At 31.7% G+C, this 17,927-nt stretch overlaps 1 long non-coding RNA gene across 2 annotated transcripts; it reads left to right on the top strand.

Annotated features, from left to right (window-relative positions):
• Nucleotides 1-1,369: 1,369 nt before the first annotated feature.
• LOC130625938 (uncharacterized) lies at nucleotides 1,370-10,381 on the top strand. Of its 2 annotated transcripts, XR_008981783.1 has the most exons (6): nucleotides 1,370-2,396; nucleotides 2,854-6,413; nucleotides 6,806-6,841; nucleotides 6,924-6,956; nucleotides 7,996-9,254; nucleotides 9,617-10,381. It is a non-coding gene; the product is annotated as an uncharacterized LOC130625938 (long non-coding RNA). The 2 variants fall into 2 exon arrangements; XR_008981782.1 differs by having other exon boundaries at nucleotides 7,996-10,381.
• The last annotated feature ends 7,546 nt before the right edge of the window (nucleotides 10,382-17,927 follow it).

Genomic DNA, 17,927 nt, shown 5'->3' with positions numbered 1-17,927 from the left:
AGGAGACCCTATTACTGTGTTAGTGCCTTTTGTATGTTATTCTCTGGAGAGCGACGAATTTTTTATCGTTTTGTTGGATTTTTTAGGGTCGCATTTTGCTGTTGTGCTTACAGTTTTTGCTGTTGGTGTTGCGTGTTGCTGTTTTTGCAGTTGTTTTTAGCAGAACTAATTTAGAATGGGTCGTAAAAATATAGGTACTACTTTCTATACAATAATTATTACATGTAGCAACGTTAACTCAGCTACGTTCTTATTTATTAATACAAGAGAAAATTCCTTGTAAATTTTTGGGAGAATTGTAGTTAGCAATAAAAATGCAAGTTCATTGCAGAGTCAGCCAATAAAAAAGTTATTCAAGAAATTTTGCCGAAACTGTGCTTTTGTTTTGCTAAGTTTTTATTTAATTATGTTGACACTAGGATTGTGAGGTCCGATTAATTATATGATTAATTTTCAATGAAAGAAAGGACAACGTCCTGTCAAAGTACTTTTAAACCGGGTCCCTTTTCTAATATCTCCGTTTCATACACATTATATTAATAAAGGCCGTGGATGGAGAGTCAAGGAAGGAGACCCTATTAATGTGTTAGTGCCTTTTGTATTTTATTCTCTGGAGAGCGACGAATTTTTTATCGTTTTGTTGGATTTTTTGGGGTCACATTTTGCTGTTGTGCTTACAGTCTTTGCTGTTGGTGTTGCGTGTTGCTGTTTTTGCAGTTGTTTTTAGCAGAACTAATTTAGAATGGGTCGTAAAAATATAAGTACTACTTTCTATACAATAATTATTACATGTAGCAACGTTAACTCAGCTACGTTCTTATTTATTAATACAAGAGAAAATTCCTTGTAAATTTTTGGGAGAATTGTAGTTAGCAATAAAAATGCAAGTTCATTGCAGAGTCAGCCAATAAAAAAGTTATTCAAGAAATTTTGCCGAAACTGTGCTTTTGTTTTGCTAAGTTTTTATTTAATTATGTTGACACTAGGATTGTGAGGTCCGATTAATTATATGATTAATTTTCAATGAAAGAAAGGACAACGTCCTGTCAAAGTACTTTTAAACCGGGTCCCTTTTCTAATATCTCCGTTTCATACACATTATATTAATAAAGGCCGTGGATGGAGAGTCAAGGAAGGAGACCCTATTAATGTGTTAGTGCCTTTTGTATTTTATTCTCTGGAGAGCGACGAATTTTTTATCGTTTTGTTGGATTTTTTGGGGTCACATTTTGCTGTTGTGCTTACAGTCTTTGCTGTTGGTGTTGCGTGTTGCTGTTTTTGCAGTTGTTTTTAGCAGAACTAATTTAGAATGGGTCGTAAAAATATAAGTACTACTTTCTATACAATAATTATTACATGTAGCAACGTTAACTCAGCTACGTTCTTATTTATTAATACAAGAGAAAATTCCTTGTAAATTTTTGGGAGAATTGTAGTTAGCAATAAAAATGCAAGTTCATTGCAGAGTCAGCCAATAAAAAAGTTATTCAAGAAATTTTGCCGAAACTGTGCTTTTGTTTTGCTAAGTTTTTATTTAATTATGTTGACACTAGGATTGTGAGGTCCGATTAATTATATGATTAATTTTGAATGAAAGAAAGGACAACGTTTATTGCAAATTTGTTACTTTTTCTCTTGAGATTTTTAACCAATGAAATTCAAGGAAATGTGAACAATGAACCACAATTTCTTCTGCACTTCTTTATTGCAAAAATAACAACACCTTTTAGAAAGGTGCTTGGTGTTAAGTAGAGCAGAGAGACCTGTTGGATGTAAATGCTCAACGTTAAGTATGATATGATCCGGACTTAATTCTATTAACAGGAAATTTAAGTTTCAGGGAAAAGAAAGGGAAAAGGATTAATTGGCCCTGAAAAGCTGAAAAATAAGTTGGTACCGATGTACATAATATTTGTGTAATATTAAATTTCTCTTTCTTTTTTAGTTTCAGTTAGTACGTCGAGAGTCGGTAAGTAATCGTATAGGATATACTAGTACTTATACACGCAGGGAAAACATGGATGATAAACTTATTTTGGCATTTTGGAAGAAAAGTAATTCCCAGGTTTCTCTTGTTTTTGAAAATGCAAAGTAAAACACTCGCCCTGCTGGTGGCAAGTAATGAAAGGTACAAACAGAAGCATTTTTTTTATTCAAAAAAATACAGCGGGAAATATTCTGCAGAAGGAAGATTAACAGCCAATAGTTATGGAAATACATATGTTTCAACTACCATCAATTGTACTGCATTCATTGGTGTTAAAAAAACGGAAATCATTAAAGTTTGTTTGATGAAATGTTGTAAACTTGGATAGAGTTAAATGTGGTAGCATATTGTGTAAGAAGAAGAAGAAGAAATTCCAGGTTTGATACAGTCTTCACGCCAATAAGAATAAGTAAGTATAAGTGATTTGCTATTTTAAAGTTTGGGTTATATTAACATAAAGTGTTGAGCAATTGTACGACTATAATGGAAACCTTCCTTGAATTGCATTATGTTTTAGGCGTTTCATGCCAAACAATAATATTGTGTTTGATGCATAGAATGTTTAATACAAAATAATATAATATTTTTGATGAATTTAAAACGATGTCGGTTGGTTTGCTTTACAAGAAAGTGATATTTTTATAATTAAAAGTAGCTTTTATATTATTCTTAAATTAAAATTGCTCATAATATTTGAAATACAAGATACATACAATTGACAATCACTAAAATATAGCAGGTGGGCTTAGAGAGGAGGAGAATATTCTGATTTTATTCGTCGATTTGCAAACCTAGTTTTAAAGCATCTTGTTAATCCTGTATAAAAACATTTTCTAAAGCTATATATAATTAACATTTTTCTTTAGATCCTTTAGATTGGGAAGATACGATGAACCTACCTGGTACGGTAATTTTTTACTACTGTGTAAAGAATTTAAAGTATTTGATGACGAAGAGCAACATACTTTTTATAATTCATAATAGTTTTCTCAGAGAACGAAGAAATGGAGGTAGGAAATGAGTAAAGATTATTATTTTAAACTTCTTTAACCCATTGTCAACGCAAAGATAATTGAAAAGCATGGACATAATCGATGTGTTACTTTGAGGAAAATCAGTATTTCGCAGCGTTTCCCCCTTTTCAGCAATTGTAAAAAAGATTGGAAAACAACAAAACAATCCCAATAATCAATTACAATTGGTTTTAGAGAGAATCTGCTGTTGAAATGTATTTTCATCAACTCATCCTTCTTAAGAATTTTATTTTCTTAAGATTTTTATATGAGGCATATCAACATTATTAAACAGCCGCAGCATGTGCAATAAACTTTAAATTATTGTTTACCGCGTTCCGATATGTTTACTGATTTTACTAGCATATTGACAAGAATATCATTTAACTGGATTAATGTTTCCCTTGACAATTTTGTAGTTCGGAACTTTAGAAAATGATAAAAAATTATTTTCGGTGATAAACTCTCGTTATATAACATAAAAATGAATTTAAGCAAGTTATTTAAAACAAATCCGTCAATAAAAAAAAATATTTAAGATATTTTGCCGAAACAAATTTAACAGCAAGTCATTCGCTTTTTAGATGATAAGGAAATTTCGTACACTTACAGACAGAACTGTGATTTTGTTTATTTATGTTGACACCGGGATTGTGAGGTCCGATCAATTTTATGATTAATTTGAATGAAAGAAAGGACAACGTTTATTGCAACTTTGTTACTTTTTCTCTTGAGATTTTTAACCAATAAAATGTGAACAATTGCGCAATCCATTTTATTTAAGAAAAATATTAGAAAGAACCACAATTTTTTCTGCACTTCTTTATTGCAAAAATAACAACACCTTTTAGAAAGGTGCTTGGTGTTAAGTAGAGCAGAGAGACCTGTTAGATGTAAATGCTCAACGTCAAGTATGATATGATCCAGACTTAATTCTATTAACAGGGAAAAGAAAGGGAAAAGGATTAATTGGCCCTAATAATTATGTCATTTAACGATGTACATAATATTTATGTAATATTAAATTTCTCTTTCTTTTTTAGCTTCAGTTAGTACGTCGAGAGTCGGTAAGTAATCGTATACTAGTACTTATACACGCAGGGAAAACAGCCGTCGTCTGTCTGCTTGTTCACGAGAAAAAAAATCGTGTCACGGAAACACTAAACGCAATTTTTAAGGATAGGCGCACCCGCAACTCACATCGCTCACTACAGCATCTACACAGTACACGCTGCCTGTCAAAGTACTTTTAAACCAGGTCCCTTTTCTAATATCTCCGTTAAACACACAATATTAATAAAGGCCGTGGATGGAGAGTCAAGGAAGGAGACCCTATTAATGTGTTAGTGCCTTTTGTATTTTATTCTCTGGAGAGCGACGAATTTTTTATCGTTTTGTTGGATTTTTTGTGGTCGCATTTTGCTGTTGTGCTTACAGTTTTTGCTGTTGGTGTTGCGTGTTGCTGTTTTTGCAGTTGTTTTTAGCAGAACTAATTTAGATTGGGTCGTAAAAATATAAGTACTACTTTTTATACAATAATTATTACATGTAGCAACGTTAACTCAGCTACGTTCTTATTTATTAATACAAAAGAAAATTCCCTGTATAATTTTGGGAGAATTGTAGTTAGCAATAAAAATGCAAGTTCATTGCAGAGTCAGCCAATAAATCAATTATTCAAGAAATTTTGCCGAAACTGTGCTTTTGTTTTGCTAAGTTTTTATTTATTTATGTTGACACTAGGATTGTGAGGTCCGATTAATTATATGATTAATTTTGAATGAAAGAAAGGACAACGTCCTGTCAAAGTACTTTAAAACCGGGTCCCTTTTCTAATATCTCCGTTTAATACACATTATATCAATGAAGGCCGTGGATGGAGAGTCAAGGAAGGAGACCCTTGTGTTAGTGCCTTTTGTATTTTATTCTCTGGAGAGCGACGATTTTTTATCGTTTTGTTGGATTTTTTGGGGTCGCATTTTGCTGTTGTGCTTACAGTCTTTGCTGTTGGTGGTGCGTGTTGCTGTTTTTGCAGTTGTTTTTAGCAGAACTAATTTAGAATGGGTCGTAAAAATATAAGTACTACTTTCTATACAATAATTATTACATGTAGCAACGTTAACTCAGCTACGTTCTTTTTTATTAATACAAGAGAAAATTCCTTGTAAATTTTTGGGAGAATTGTAGTTAGCAATAAAAATGCAAGTTCATTGCAGAGTCAGCTAATAAAAAAATTATTCAAGAAATTTTGCCGAAACTGTGCTTTTGTTTTGCTAAGTTTTTATTTATTTATGTTGACACTAGGATTGTGAGGTCCGATTAATTATATGATTAATTTTGAATGAAAGAAAGGACAACGTCCTGTCAAAGTACTTTTAAACCGGTAGCAACGTTAACTCAGCTACGTTCTTATTTGTTAATACAAGAGAAAATTTCTTGTAAATTTTTGGGAGAATTGTAGTTAGCAATAAAAATGCAAGTTCATTGCAGAGTCCGCCAATAAAAAAATAATTCAAGAAATTTTGCCGAAACTGTGCTTTTGTTTTGCTAAGATTTTATTTATGTTGACACTAGGATTGTGAGGTCCGATTAATTATATGATTAATTTTGAATGAAAGAAAGGACAACGTTTATTGAAACTTTGTTACTGTTTCTCTTGAGATTTTTAACCAATGAAATTTAAGGAAATGTGAACAATGAACCACAATTTCTTCTACACTTCTTTATTGCAAAAATAACAACACCTTTTAGAAAGGTGCTTGGTGTTAAGTAGAGCAGAGAGACCTGTTAGATGTAAATGCTCAACGTTAAGATATGATCCAGACTTAATTCTATTAACAGGAAATTTAAGTTTCAGGGAAAAGAAAGGGAAAAGGATTAATTGGCCCTGAAAAGCTGAAAAATAAGTTGGTAACGATGTACATAATATTTGTGTAATATTAAATTTCTCTTTCTTTTTTACTTTCAGTTAGTACGTCGAGAGTCGGTAAGTAATCGTATAGGATATACTAATACTTATACACGCAGGGAAAACATGGATGATAAACTTATTTTGGCATTTTGGAAGAAAAGTAATTCCCAAGTTTCTCTTCTTTTTGAAAATGCAAAGTAAACACTCGCCCTGCTGGTGGCAAGTAATAAAAGGTACAAAGAGAAGAATTTTTTTTATTCAAAAAAAATACAGCGGGAAATATTCTGCAGAAGGAAGATTAACAGCCAATAGTTATGGAAATACATATGTTTCAACTACCATCAATTGTACTGCATTCATTGGTGTTAAAAAAACGGAAATCATTAAAGTTTGTTTGATGAAATGTTGTAAACTTGGATAGAGTTAAATGTGGTAGCATATTGTGTAAGAAGAAGAAGAAGAAATTCCAGGTTTGATACAGTCTTCACGCCAATAAGAATAAGTAAGTATAAGTGATTTGCTATTTTAAAGTTTGGGTTATATTAACATAAAGTGTTGAGCAATTGTACGACTATAATGGAAACCAATGTTTAATACAAAATAATATAATATTTTTGATGAATTTAAAACGATGTCGGTTGGTTTGCTTTACAAGAAAGGGATATTTTTATAGTTAAAAGTAGCTTTTATATTATACCTAAATTAAAATTGCTCAGAATATTTGAAATACAAATTACATACAATTGACAATCACTAAAATATAGCAGGTGGGCTTAGAGAGGATGAGAATATTCTGATTTTATTCGTCGATTTGCAAACCTAGTTTTAAAGCATCTTGTTAATCCTGTATAAAAACATTTTCTAAAGCTATATATTATTAACATTTTTCTTTAGATCCTTTAGATTGGGAAGATACGTTGAACCTACCTGGTACGGTAATTTTTTACTACTCTGTAAAGAATTTAAAGTATTTCATGACGAAGAGCAACATACTTTTTATATTTCATAATAGTTTTCTCAGACAACGAAGAAATGGAGGTAGGAAGTGAGTAAAGATTATTATTTTAAAATTCTTTAACCCATTGTCAACACAAAGATAATTGAAAAGCATGGACATAATCGATGTGTTACTTTGAGGAAAATCAGTATTTCGCAGCGTTTCCCCCTTTTCATCAATTGTAAAAAAGATTGGAAAACAACAAAACAATCCCAATAATCAATTACAATTGGTTTTAGAGAGAATCTGCTGTTGAAATGTATTTTCATCAACACATCCTTCTTAAGAATTTTATTTTCTTAAGATTTTTATATGAGGCATATCAACATTATTAAACAGCCGCAGCATGTGCAATAAACTTTAAATTATTGTTTACCGCGTTCCGCCATGTTTACTGATTTTACTAGCATATTGACAAGAATATCATTTAACTGGATTAATGTTTCCCTTGACAATTTTGTAGTTCGGAACTTTAGAAAATGATAAAAAATTATTTTCGGTGATAAACTCTCGTTATATAACATAAAAATGAATGTAAGCAAGTTATTTAAAACAAATCCGTCAATAAAAAAAAATATTCAAGATATTTTGCCGAAACAAATTTAACAGCAAGTCATTCGCTTTTTAGATGATAAGGAAATTTCGTACACTTACAGACAGAACTGTGATTTTGTTTATTTATGTTGACACTAGGATTGTGAGGTCCGATCAATTTTATGATTAATTTGAATGAAAGAAAGGACAACGTTTATTGCAACTTTGTTACTTTTTCTCTTGAGATTTTTAACCAATGAAATGTGAACAATTGCGCAATCCATTTTATTTAAGAAAAGTATTAGAAAGAACCACAATTTTTTCTGCACTTCTTTATTGCAAAAATAACAACACCTTTTAGAAAGGTGCTTGGTGTTAAGTAGAGCAGAGAGACCTGTTAGATGTAAATGCTCAACGTCAAGTATGATATGATCCAGACTTAATTCTATTAACAGGGAAAAGAAAGGGAAAAGGATTAATTGGCCCTAATAATTATGTCATTTAACGATGTACATAATATTTATGTAATATTAAATTTCTCTTTCTTTTTTAGCTTCAGTTAGTACGTCGAGAGTCGGTAAGTAATCGTATACTAGTACTTATACACGCAGGGAAAACAGCCGTCGTCTGTCTGCTTGTTCACGAGAAAAAAAATCGTGTCACGGAAACACTAAACGCAATTTTTAAGGATAGGCGCACCCGCAACTCACATCACTCACTACAGCATCTACACAGTACACGCTGCCTGTCAAAGTACTTTTAAACCGGGTCCCTTTTCTAATATCTCCGTTAAACACACAATATTAATAAAGGCCGTGGATGGAGAGTCAAGGAAGGAGACCCTATTAATGTGTTAGTGCCTTTTGTATTTTATTCTCTGGAGAGCGACGAATTTTTTATCGTTTTGTTGGATTTTTTGGGGTCGCATTTTGCTGTTGTGCAGCAACGTTAACTCAGCTACGTTCTTATTTGTTAATACAAGAGAAAATTCCTTGTAAATTTTTGGGAGAATTGTAGTTAGCAATAAAAATGCAAGTTCATTGCAGAGTCCGCCAATAAAAAAATTATTCAAGAAATTTTGCCGAAACTGTGCTTTTGTTTTGCTAAGATTTTATTTATTTATGTTGACACTAGGATTGTGAGGTCCGATTAATTATATGATTAATTTTGAATGAAAGAAAGGACAACGTTTATTGAAACTTTGTTACTTTTTCTCTTGAGATTTTTAACCAATGAAATTCAATGAAATGTGAACAATGAACCACAATTTCTTCTACACTTCTTTATTGCAAAAATAACAACACCTTTTAGAAAGGTGCTTGGTGTTAAGTAGAGCAGAGAGACCTGTTAGATGTAAATGCTAAACGTTAAGATATGATCCAGACTTAATTCTATTAACTAGTACGTCGAGAGTCGGTAAGTAATCGTATAGGATATACTAATACTTATACACGCAGGGAAAACATGGATGATAAACTTATTTTGGCATTTTGGAAGAAAAGTAATTCCCAAGTTTCTCTTCTTTTTGAAAATGCAAAGTAAAACACTCGCCCTGCTGGTGGCAAGTAATGAAAGGTACAAAGAGAAGCATTTTTTTTATTCAAAAAAAATACAGCGGGAAATATTTTGCAGAAGGAAGATTAACAGCCAATAGTTATGGAAATACATATGTTTCAACTACCATCAATTGTACTGCATTCATTGGTGTTGAAAAAACGGAAATCATTAAAGTTTGTTTGATGAAATGTTGTAAACTTGGATAGAGTTAAATGTGGTAGCATATTGTGTAAGAAGAAGAAGAAGAAATTCCAGGTTTGATACAGTCTTCACGCCAATAAGAATAAATAAGTATAAGTGATTTGCTATTTTAAAGTTTGGGTATAATATAATATTTTTGATGAACTTAAAACGATGCAGGTTGGTTTGCTTTACAAGAAAGGGATATTTTTATAATTAAAAGTAGCTTTTATATTATACCTAAATTAAAATTGCTCAGAATATTTGAAATACAAATTACATACAATTGACAATCACTAAAATATAGCAGGTGGGCTTAGAGAGGATGAGAATATTCTGATTTTATTCATCGATTTGCAAACCTAGTTTTAAAGCATCTTGTTAATCCTGTATAAAAACATTTTCTAAAGCTATATATAATTAACATTTTTCTTTAGATCCTTTAGATTGGGAAGATACGATGAACCTACCTGGTACGGTAATTTTTTACTACTGTGTAAAGAATTTAAAGTATTTGATGACGAAGAGCAACATACTTTTTATAATTCATAATAGTTTTCTCAGAGAACGAAGAAATGGAGGTAGGAAGTGAGTAAAGATTATTATTTTAAACTTCTTTAACCCATTGTCAACGCAAAGATAATTGAAAAGCATGGACATAATCGATGTGTTACTTTGAGGAAAATCAGTATTTCGCAGCGTTTCCCCCTTTTCATCAATTGTAAAAAAGATTGGAAAACAACAAAACAATCCCAATAATCAATTACAATTGGTTTTAGAGAGAATCTGCTGTTGAAATGTATTTTCATCAACACATCCTTCTTAAGAATTTTATTTTCTTAAGATTTTTATATGAGGCATATCAACATTATTAAACAGCCGCAGCATGTGCAATAAACTTTAAATTATTGTTTACCGCGTTCCGCCATGTTTACTGATTTTACTAGCATATTGACAAGAATATCATTTAACTGGATTAATGTTTCCCTTGACAATTTTGTAGTTCGGAACTTTAGAAAATGATAAAAAATTATTTTCGGTGATAAACTCTCGTTATATAACATAAAAATGAATTTAAGCAAGTTATTTAAAACAAATCCGTCAATAAAAAAAAATATTCAAGATATTTTGCCGAAACAAATTTAACAGCAAGTCATTCGCTTTTTAGATGATAAGGAAATTTCGTACACTTACAGACAGAACTGTGATTTTGTTTATTTATGTTGACACCGGGATTGTGAGGTCCAATCAATTTTATGATTAATTTGAATGAAAAAAAGGACAACGTTTATTGCAACTTTGTTACTTTTTCTCTTGAGATTTTTAACCAATGAAATGTGAACAATTGCGCAATCCATTTTATTGAAGAAAAGTATTAGAGAGAACCACAATTTTTTTCTGCACTTCTTTATTGCAAAAATAACAACACCTTTTAGAAAGGTGCTTGGTGTTAAGTAGAGCAGAGAGACCTGTTAGATGTAAATGCTCAACGTCAAGTATGATATGATCCAGACTTAATTCTATTAACAGGGAAAAAAAGGGAAAAGGATTAATTGGCCCTAATAATTATGTTATTAAACGATGTACATAATATTTATGTAATATTAAATTTCTCTTCTTTTTTAGCTTCAGTTAGTACGTCGAGAGTCGGTAAGTAATCGTATACTAGTACTTATACACGCAGGGAAAACAGCCGTCGTCTGTCTGCTTGTTCACGAGAAAAAAAATCGTGTCACGGAAACACTAAACGCAATTTTTAAGGATAGGCGCACCCGCAACTCACATCGCTCACTACAGCATCTACACAGTACACGCTGCCTGTCAAAGTACTTTTAAACCGGGTCCCTTTTCTAATATCTCCGTTAAACACACAATATTAATAAAGGCCGTGGATGGAGAGTCAAGGAAGGAGACCCTATTAATGTGTTAGTGCCTTTTGTATTTTATTCCCTGGAGAGCGACGAATTTTTTATCGTTTTGTTGGATTTTTTGTGGTCGCATTTTGCTGTTGTGCTTACAGTTTTTGCTGTTGGTGTTGCGTGTTGCTGTTTTTGCAGTTGTTTTTAGCAGAACTAATTTAGATTGGGACGTAAAAATATAAGTACTACTTTCTATACAATAATTATTACATGTAGCAACGTTAACTCAGCTACGTTCTTATTTATTAATACAAAAGAAAATTCCTTGTATAATTTTGGGAGAATTGTAGTTAGCAATAAAAATGCAAGTTCATTGCAGAGTCAGCCAATAAAATAATTATTCAAGAAATTTTGCCGAAACTGTGCTAACGTCCTGTCAAAGTACTTTTAAACCGGGTCCCTTTTCTAATATCTCCGTTTAATACACATTATATCAATGAAGGCCGTGGATGGAGAGTCAAGGAAGGAGACCCTTGTGTTAGTGCCTTTTGTATTTTATTCTCTGGAGAGCGACGAATTTTTTATCGTTTTGTTGGATTTTTTGGGGTCGCATTTTGCTGTTGTGCTTACAGTCTTTGCTGTTGGTGTTGCGTGTTGCTGTTTTTGCAGTTGTTTTTAGCAGAACTAATTTAGAATGGGTCGTAAAAATATAAGTACTACTTTCTATACAATAATTATTACATGTAGCAACGTTAACCCAGCTACGTTCTTATTTATTAATACAAGAGAAAATTCCTTGTAAATTTTTGGGAGAATTGTAGTTAGCAATAAAAATGCAAGTTCATTGCAGAGTCAGTCAATAAAAAAATTATTCAAGAAATTTTGCCGAAACTGTGCTTTTGTTTTGCTAAGTTTTTATTTATTTATGTTGACACTAGGATTGTGAGGTCCGATTAATTATATGATTAATTTTGAATGAAAGAAAGGACAACGTCCTGTCAAAGTACTTTTAAACCGGGTCCCTTTTCTAATATCTCCGTTAAACACACAATATTAATAAAGGCCGTGGATGGAGAGTCAAGGAAGGAGACCCTATTAATGTGTTAGTGCCTTTTGTATTTTATTCCCTGGAGAGCGACGAATTTTTTATCGTTTTGTTGGATTTTTTGTGGTCGCATTTTGCTGTTGTGCTTACAGTTTTTGCTGTTGGTGTTGCGTGTTGCTGTTTTTGCAGTTGTTTTTAGCAGAACTAATTTAGATTGGGACGTAAAAATATAAGTACTACTTTCTATACAATAATTATTACATGTAGCAACGTTAACTCAGCTACGTTCTTATTTATTAATACAAAAGAAATTTCCTTGTATAATTTTGGGAGAATTGTAGTTAGCAATAAAAATGCAAGTTCATTGCAGAGTCAGCCAATAAAATAATTATTCAAGAAATTTTGCCGAAACTGTGCTAACGTCCTGTCAAAGTACTTTTAAACCGGGTCCCTTTTCTAATATCTCCGTTTAATACACATTATATCAATGAAGGCCGTGGATGGAGAGTCAAGGAAGGAGACCCTTGTGTTAGTGCCTTTTGTATTTTATTCTCTGGAGAGCGACGAATTTTTTATCGTTTTGTTGGATTTTTTGGGGTCGCATTTTGCTGTTGTGCTTACAGTCTTTGCTGTTGGTGTTGCATGTTGCTGTTTTTGCAGTTGTTTTTAGCAGAACTAATTTAGAATGGGTCGTAAAAATATAAGTACTACTTTCTATACAATAATTATTACATGTAGCAACGTTAACCCAGCTACGTTCTTATTTATTAATACAAGAGAAAATTCCTTGTAAATTTTTGGGAGAATTGTAGTTAGCAATAAAAATGCAAGTTCATTGCAGAGTCAGTCAATAAAAAAATTATTCAAGAAATTTTGCCGAAACTGTGCTTTTGTTTTGCTAAGTTTTTATTTATTTATGTTGACACTAGGATTGTGAGGTCCGATTAATTATATGATTAATTTTGAATGAAAGAAAGGACAACGTCCTGTCAAAGTACTTTTAAACCGGGTCCCTTTTCTAATATCTCCGTTTAATACACATTATATTAATAAAGGCCGTTGATGGAGAGTCAAGGAAGGAGACCCTATTAATGTGTTAGTGCCTTTTGTATTTTATTCTCTGGAGAGCAACGAATTTTTTATCGTTTTGTTGGATTTTTTGGGGTCGCATTTTGCTGTTGTGCTTACAGTCTTTGTTGCGTGTTGCTGTTTTTGCAGTTGTTTTTAGCAGAACTAATTTAGAATGGGTCGTAAAAATATAAGTACTACTTTCTATACAATAATTATTACATGTAGCAACGTTAACTCAGCTACGTTCTTATTTGTTAATACAAGAGAATATTCCTTGTAAATTTTTGGGAGAATTGTAGTTAGCAATAAAAATGCAAGTTCATTGCAGAGTCCGCCAATAAAAAAATTATTCAAGAAATTTTGCCGAAACTGTGCTTTTGTTTTGCTAAGATTTTATTTATTTATGTTGACACTAGGATTGTGAGGTCCGATTAATTATATGATTAATTTTGAATGAAAGAAAGGACAACGTTTATTGAAACTGTTACTTTTTCTCTTGAGATTTTTAACCAATGAAATTCAATGAAATGTGAACAATGAACCACAATTTCTTCTACACTTCTTTATTGCAAAAATAACAACACCTTTTAGAAAGGTGCTTGGTGTTAAGTAGAGCAGAGAGACCTGTTAGATGTAAATGCTCAACGTTAAGATATGATCCAGACTTAATTCTATTAACAGGAAATTTAAGTTTCAGGGAAAAGAAAGGGAAAAGGATTAATTGGCCCTGAAAAGCTGAAAAATAAGTTGGTAACAATGTACATAATATTTGTGTAATATTAAATTTCTCTTTTTTTTTAGTTTCAGTTAGTACGTCGAGAGTCGGTAAGTAATCGTATAGGATATACTAATACTAATACACGCAGGGAAAACATGGATGATAAACTTATTTTGGCATTTTGGAAGAAAAGTAATTCCCAAGTTTCTCTTCTTTTTGAAAATGCAAAGTAAAACACTCGCCCTGCTGGTGGCAAGTAATGAAAGGTACAAAGAGAAGCATTTTTTTTATTCAAAAAAAATACAGCGGGAAATATTTTGCAGAAGGAAGATTAACAGCCAATAGTTATGGAAATACATATGTTTCAACTACCATCAATTGTACTGCACTCATTGGTGTTAAAAAAACGGAAATCATTAAAGTTTGTTTAACGAAATGTTGTAAACTTGGATAGAGTTAAATGTGGTAGCATATTGTGTAAGAAGAATAAGAAGAAATTCCAGGTTTGATACAGTCTTCACGCCAATAAGAATAAATAAGTATAAGTGATTTGCTATTTTAAAGTTTGGGTATAATATAATATTTTTGATGAACTTAAAACGATGCAGGTTGGTTTGCTTTACAAGAAAGTGATATTTTTATAATTAAAAGTAGCTTTTATATTATACCTAAATTAAAATTGCTCAGAATATTTGAAATACAAATTACATACAATTGACAATCACTAAAATATAGCAGGTGGGCTTAGAGAGGATGAGAATATTCTGATTTTATTCATCGACTTGCAAACCTAGTTTTAAAGCATCTTGTTAATCCTGTATAAAAACATTTTCTAAAGCTATATATAATTAACATTTTTCTTTAGATCCTTAAGATTGGGAAGATACGATGAACCTACCTGGTACGGTAATTTTTTACTACTGTGTAAAGAATTTAAAGTATTTGATGACGAAGAGCAACATACTTTTTATAATTCATAATAGTTTTCTCAGAGAACGAAGAAATGGAGGTAGGAAGTGAGTAAAGATTATTATTTTAAACTTCTTTAACCCATTGTCAACGCAAAGATAATTGAAAAGCATGGACATAATCGATGTGTTACTTTGAGGAAAATCAGTATTTTGCAGCGTTTCCCCCTTTTCATCAATTGTAAAAAAGATTGGAAAACAACAAAACAATCCCAATAATCAATTACAATTGGTTTTAGAGAGAATCTGCTGTTGAAATGTATTTTCATCAACACATACATATGTTTCAACTACCATCAATTGTACTGCATTCATTGGTGTTAAAAAAAACGGAAATCATTAAAGTTTGTTTAACGAAATGTTGTAAACTTGGATAGAGTTAAATGTGGTAGCATATTGTGTAAGAAGAAGAAGTAGAAATTCCAGGTTTGATACAGTCTTCACGCCAATAAGAATAAATAAGTATAAGTGATTTGCTATTTTAAAGTTTGGGTATAATATAATATTTTTGATGAACTTAAAACGATGCAGGTTGGTTTGCTTTACAAGAAAGGGATATTTTTATAATTAAAAGTAGCTTTTATATTATTCTTTAAAATTGCTCAGAATATTTGAAATACAAATTACATACAATTGACAATCACTAAAATATAGCAGGTGGGCTTAGAGAGGATGAGAATATTCTGATTTTATTCATCGATTTGCAAACCTAGTTTTAAAGCATCTTGTTAATCCTGTATAAAAACATTTTCTAAAGCTATATATAATTAACATTTTTCTTTAGATCCTTTAGATTGGGAAGATACGATGAACCTACCTGGTACGGTAATTTTTTACTACTGTGTAAAGAATTTAAAGTATTTGATGACGAAGAGCAACATACTTTTTATAATTCATAATAGTTTTCTCAGAGAACGAAGAAATGGAGGTAGGAAGTGAGTAAAGATTATTATTTTAAACTTCTTTAACCCATTGTCAACGCAAAGATAATTGAAAAGCATGGACATAATCGATGTGTTACTTTGAGGAAAATCAGTATTTTGCAGCGTTTCCCCCTTTTTATCAATTGTAAAAAAGATTGGAAAACAACAAAACAATCCCAATAATCAATTACAATTGGTTTTAGAGAGAATCTGCTGTTGAAATGTATTTTCATCAACACATCCTTCTTAAGAATTTTATTTTCTTAAGATTTTTATATGAGGCATATCAACATTATTAAACAGCCGCAGCATGTGCAATAAACTTTAAATTATTGTTTACCGCGTTCCGCCATGTTTACTGATTTTACTAGCATATTGACAAGAATATCATTTAACTGGATTAATGTTTCCCTTGACAATTTTGTAGTTCGGAACTTTAGAAAATGATAAAAAATTATTTTCGGTGATAAACTCTCGTTATATAACATAAAAATGTATTTAAGCAAGTTATTTAAAACAAATCCGTCAATAAAAAAAAATATTCAAGATATTTTGCCGAAACAAATTTAACAGCAAGTCATTCGCTTTTTAGATGATAAGGAAATGTCGTACACTTACAGACAGAACTGTGATTTTGTTTATTTATGTTGACACCGGGATTGTGAGGTCCGATCAATTTTATGATTAATTTGAATGAAAGAAAGGACAACGTTTATTGCAACTTTGTTACTTTTTCTCTTGAGATTTTTAACCAATGAAATGTGAACAATTGCGCAATCCATTTTATTTAAGAAAAGTATTAGAAAGAACCACAATTTTTTCTGCACTTCTTTATTGCAAAAATAACAACACCTTTTAGAAAGGTGCTTGGTGTTAAGTAGAGCAGAGAGACCTGTTAGATGTAAATGCTCAACGTCAAGTCTTTCTTTTTTATCTTCAGTTAGTACGTCGAGAGTCGGTAAGTAATCGTATACTAGTACTTATACACGCAGGGAAAACAGCCGTCGTCTGTCTGCTTATTCACGAGAAAAAAAATCGTGTCACGGAAACACTAAACGCAATTTTTAAAGATAGGCGCACCCGCAACTCACATCGCTCACTACAGCATCTACACAGTACACGCTGCCTGTCAAAGTACTTTTAAACCGGGTCCCTTTTCTAATATCTCCGTTAAACACACAATATTAATAAAGGCCGTGGATGGAGAGTTAAGGAAGGAGACCCTATTAATGTGTTAGTGCCTTTTGTATTTTATTCTCTGGAGAGCGACGAATTTTTTATCGTTTTGTTGGATTTTTTGTGGTCGCATTTTGCTGTTGTGCTTACAGTTTTTGCTGTTGGTGTTGCGTGTTGCTGTTTTTGCAGTTGTTTTTAGCAGAACTAATTTAGATTGGGTCGTAAAAATATAAGTACTACTTTCTATACAATAATTATTACATGTAGCAACGTTAACTCAGCTACGTTCTTATTTATTAATACAAGAGAAGATTCCTTGTAAATTTTTGGGAGAATTGTAGTTAGCAATAAAAATGCAAGTTCATTGCAGAGGCAGCCAATAAAAAAATTATTCAAGAAATTTTGCCGAAACTGTGCTTTTGGTTTTGCTAAGTTTTTATTTATTTATGTTGACACTAGGATTGTGAGGTCCGATTAATTATATGATTAATTTTGAATGAAAGAAAGGACAACGTCCTGTCAAAGTACTTTTAAACCGGGTCCCTTTTCTAATATCTCCGTTTAATACACATTATATTAATAAAGGCCGTGGATGGAGAGTCAAGGAAGGAGACCCTATTAATGTGTTAGTGCCTTTTGTATTTTATTCTCTGGAGAGCGACGAATTTTTTATCGTTTTGTTGGATTTTTTGGGGTCACATTTTGCTGTTGTGCTTACAGTCTTTGCTGTTGGTGTTGCGTGTTGCTGTTTTTGCAGTTGTTTTTAGCAGAACTAATTTAGAATGGGTCGTAAAAATATAAGTACTACTTTCTATACAATAATTATTACATGTAGCAACGTTAACTCAGCTACGTTCTTATTTATTAATACAAGAGAAAATTCCTTGTAAATTTTTGGGAGAATTGTAGTTAGCAATAAAAATACAAGTTCATTGCAGAGTCGGCCAATAAAAAAATTATTCAAGAAATTTTGCCGAAACTGTGCTTT

This window comes from Hydractinia symbiolongicarpus, chromosome 14 (genome assembly GCF_029227915.1).
Source record: "Hydractinia symbiolongicarpus strain clone_291-10 chromosome 14, HSymV2.1, whole genome shotgun sequence".
Lineage (NCBI taxonomy): Eukaryota > Metazoa > Cnidaria > Hydrozoa > Anthoathecata > Hydractiniidae > Hydractinia > Hydractinia symbiolongicarpus.
The sequence above is the reverse complement of the archived record's forward strand: the minus strand, read 5'-3'. Positions and strand labels throughout refer to the sequence as shown.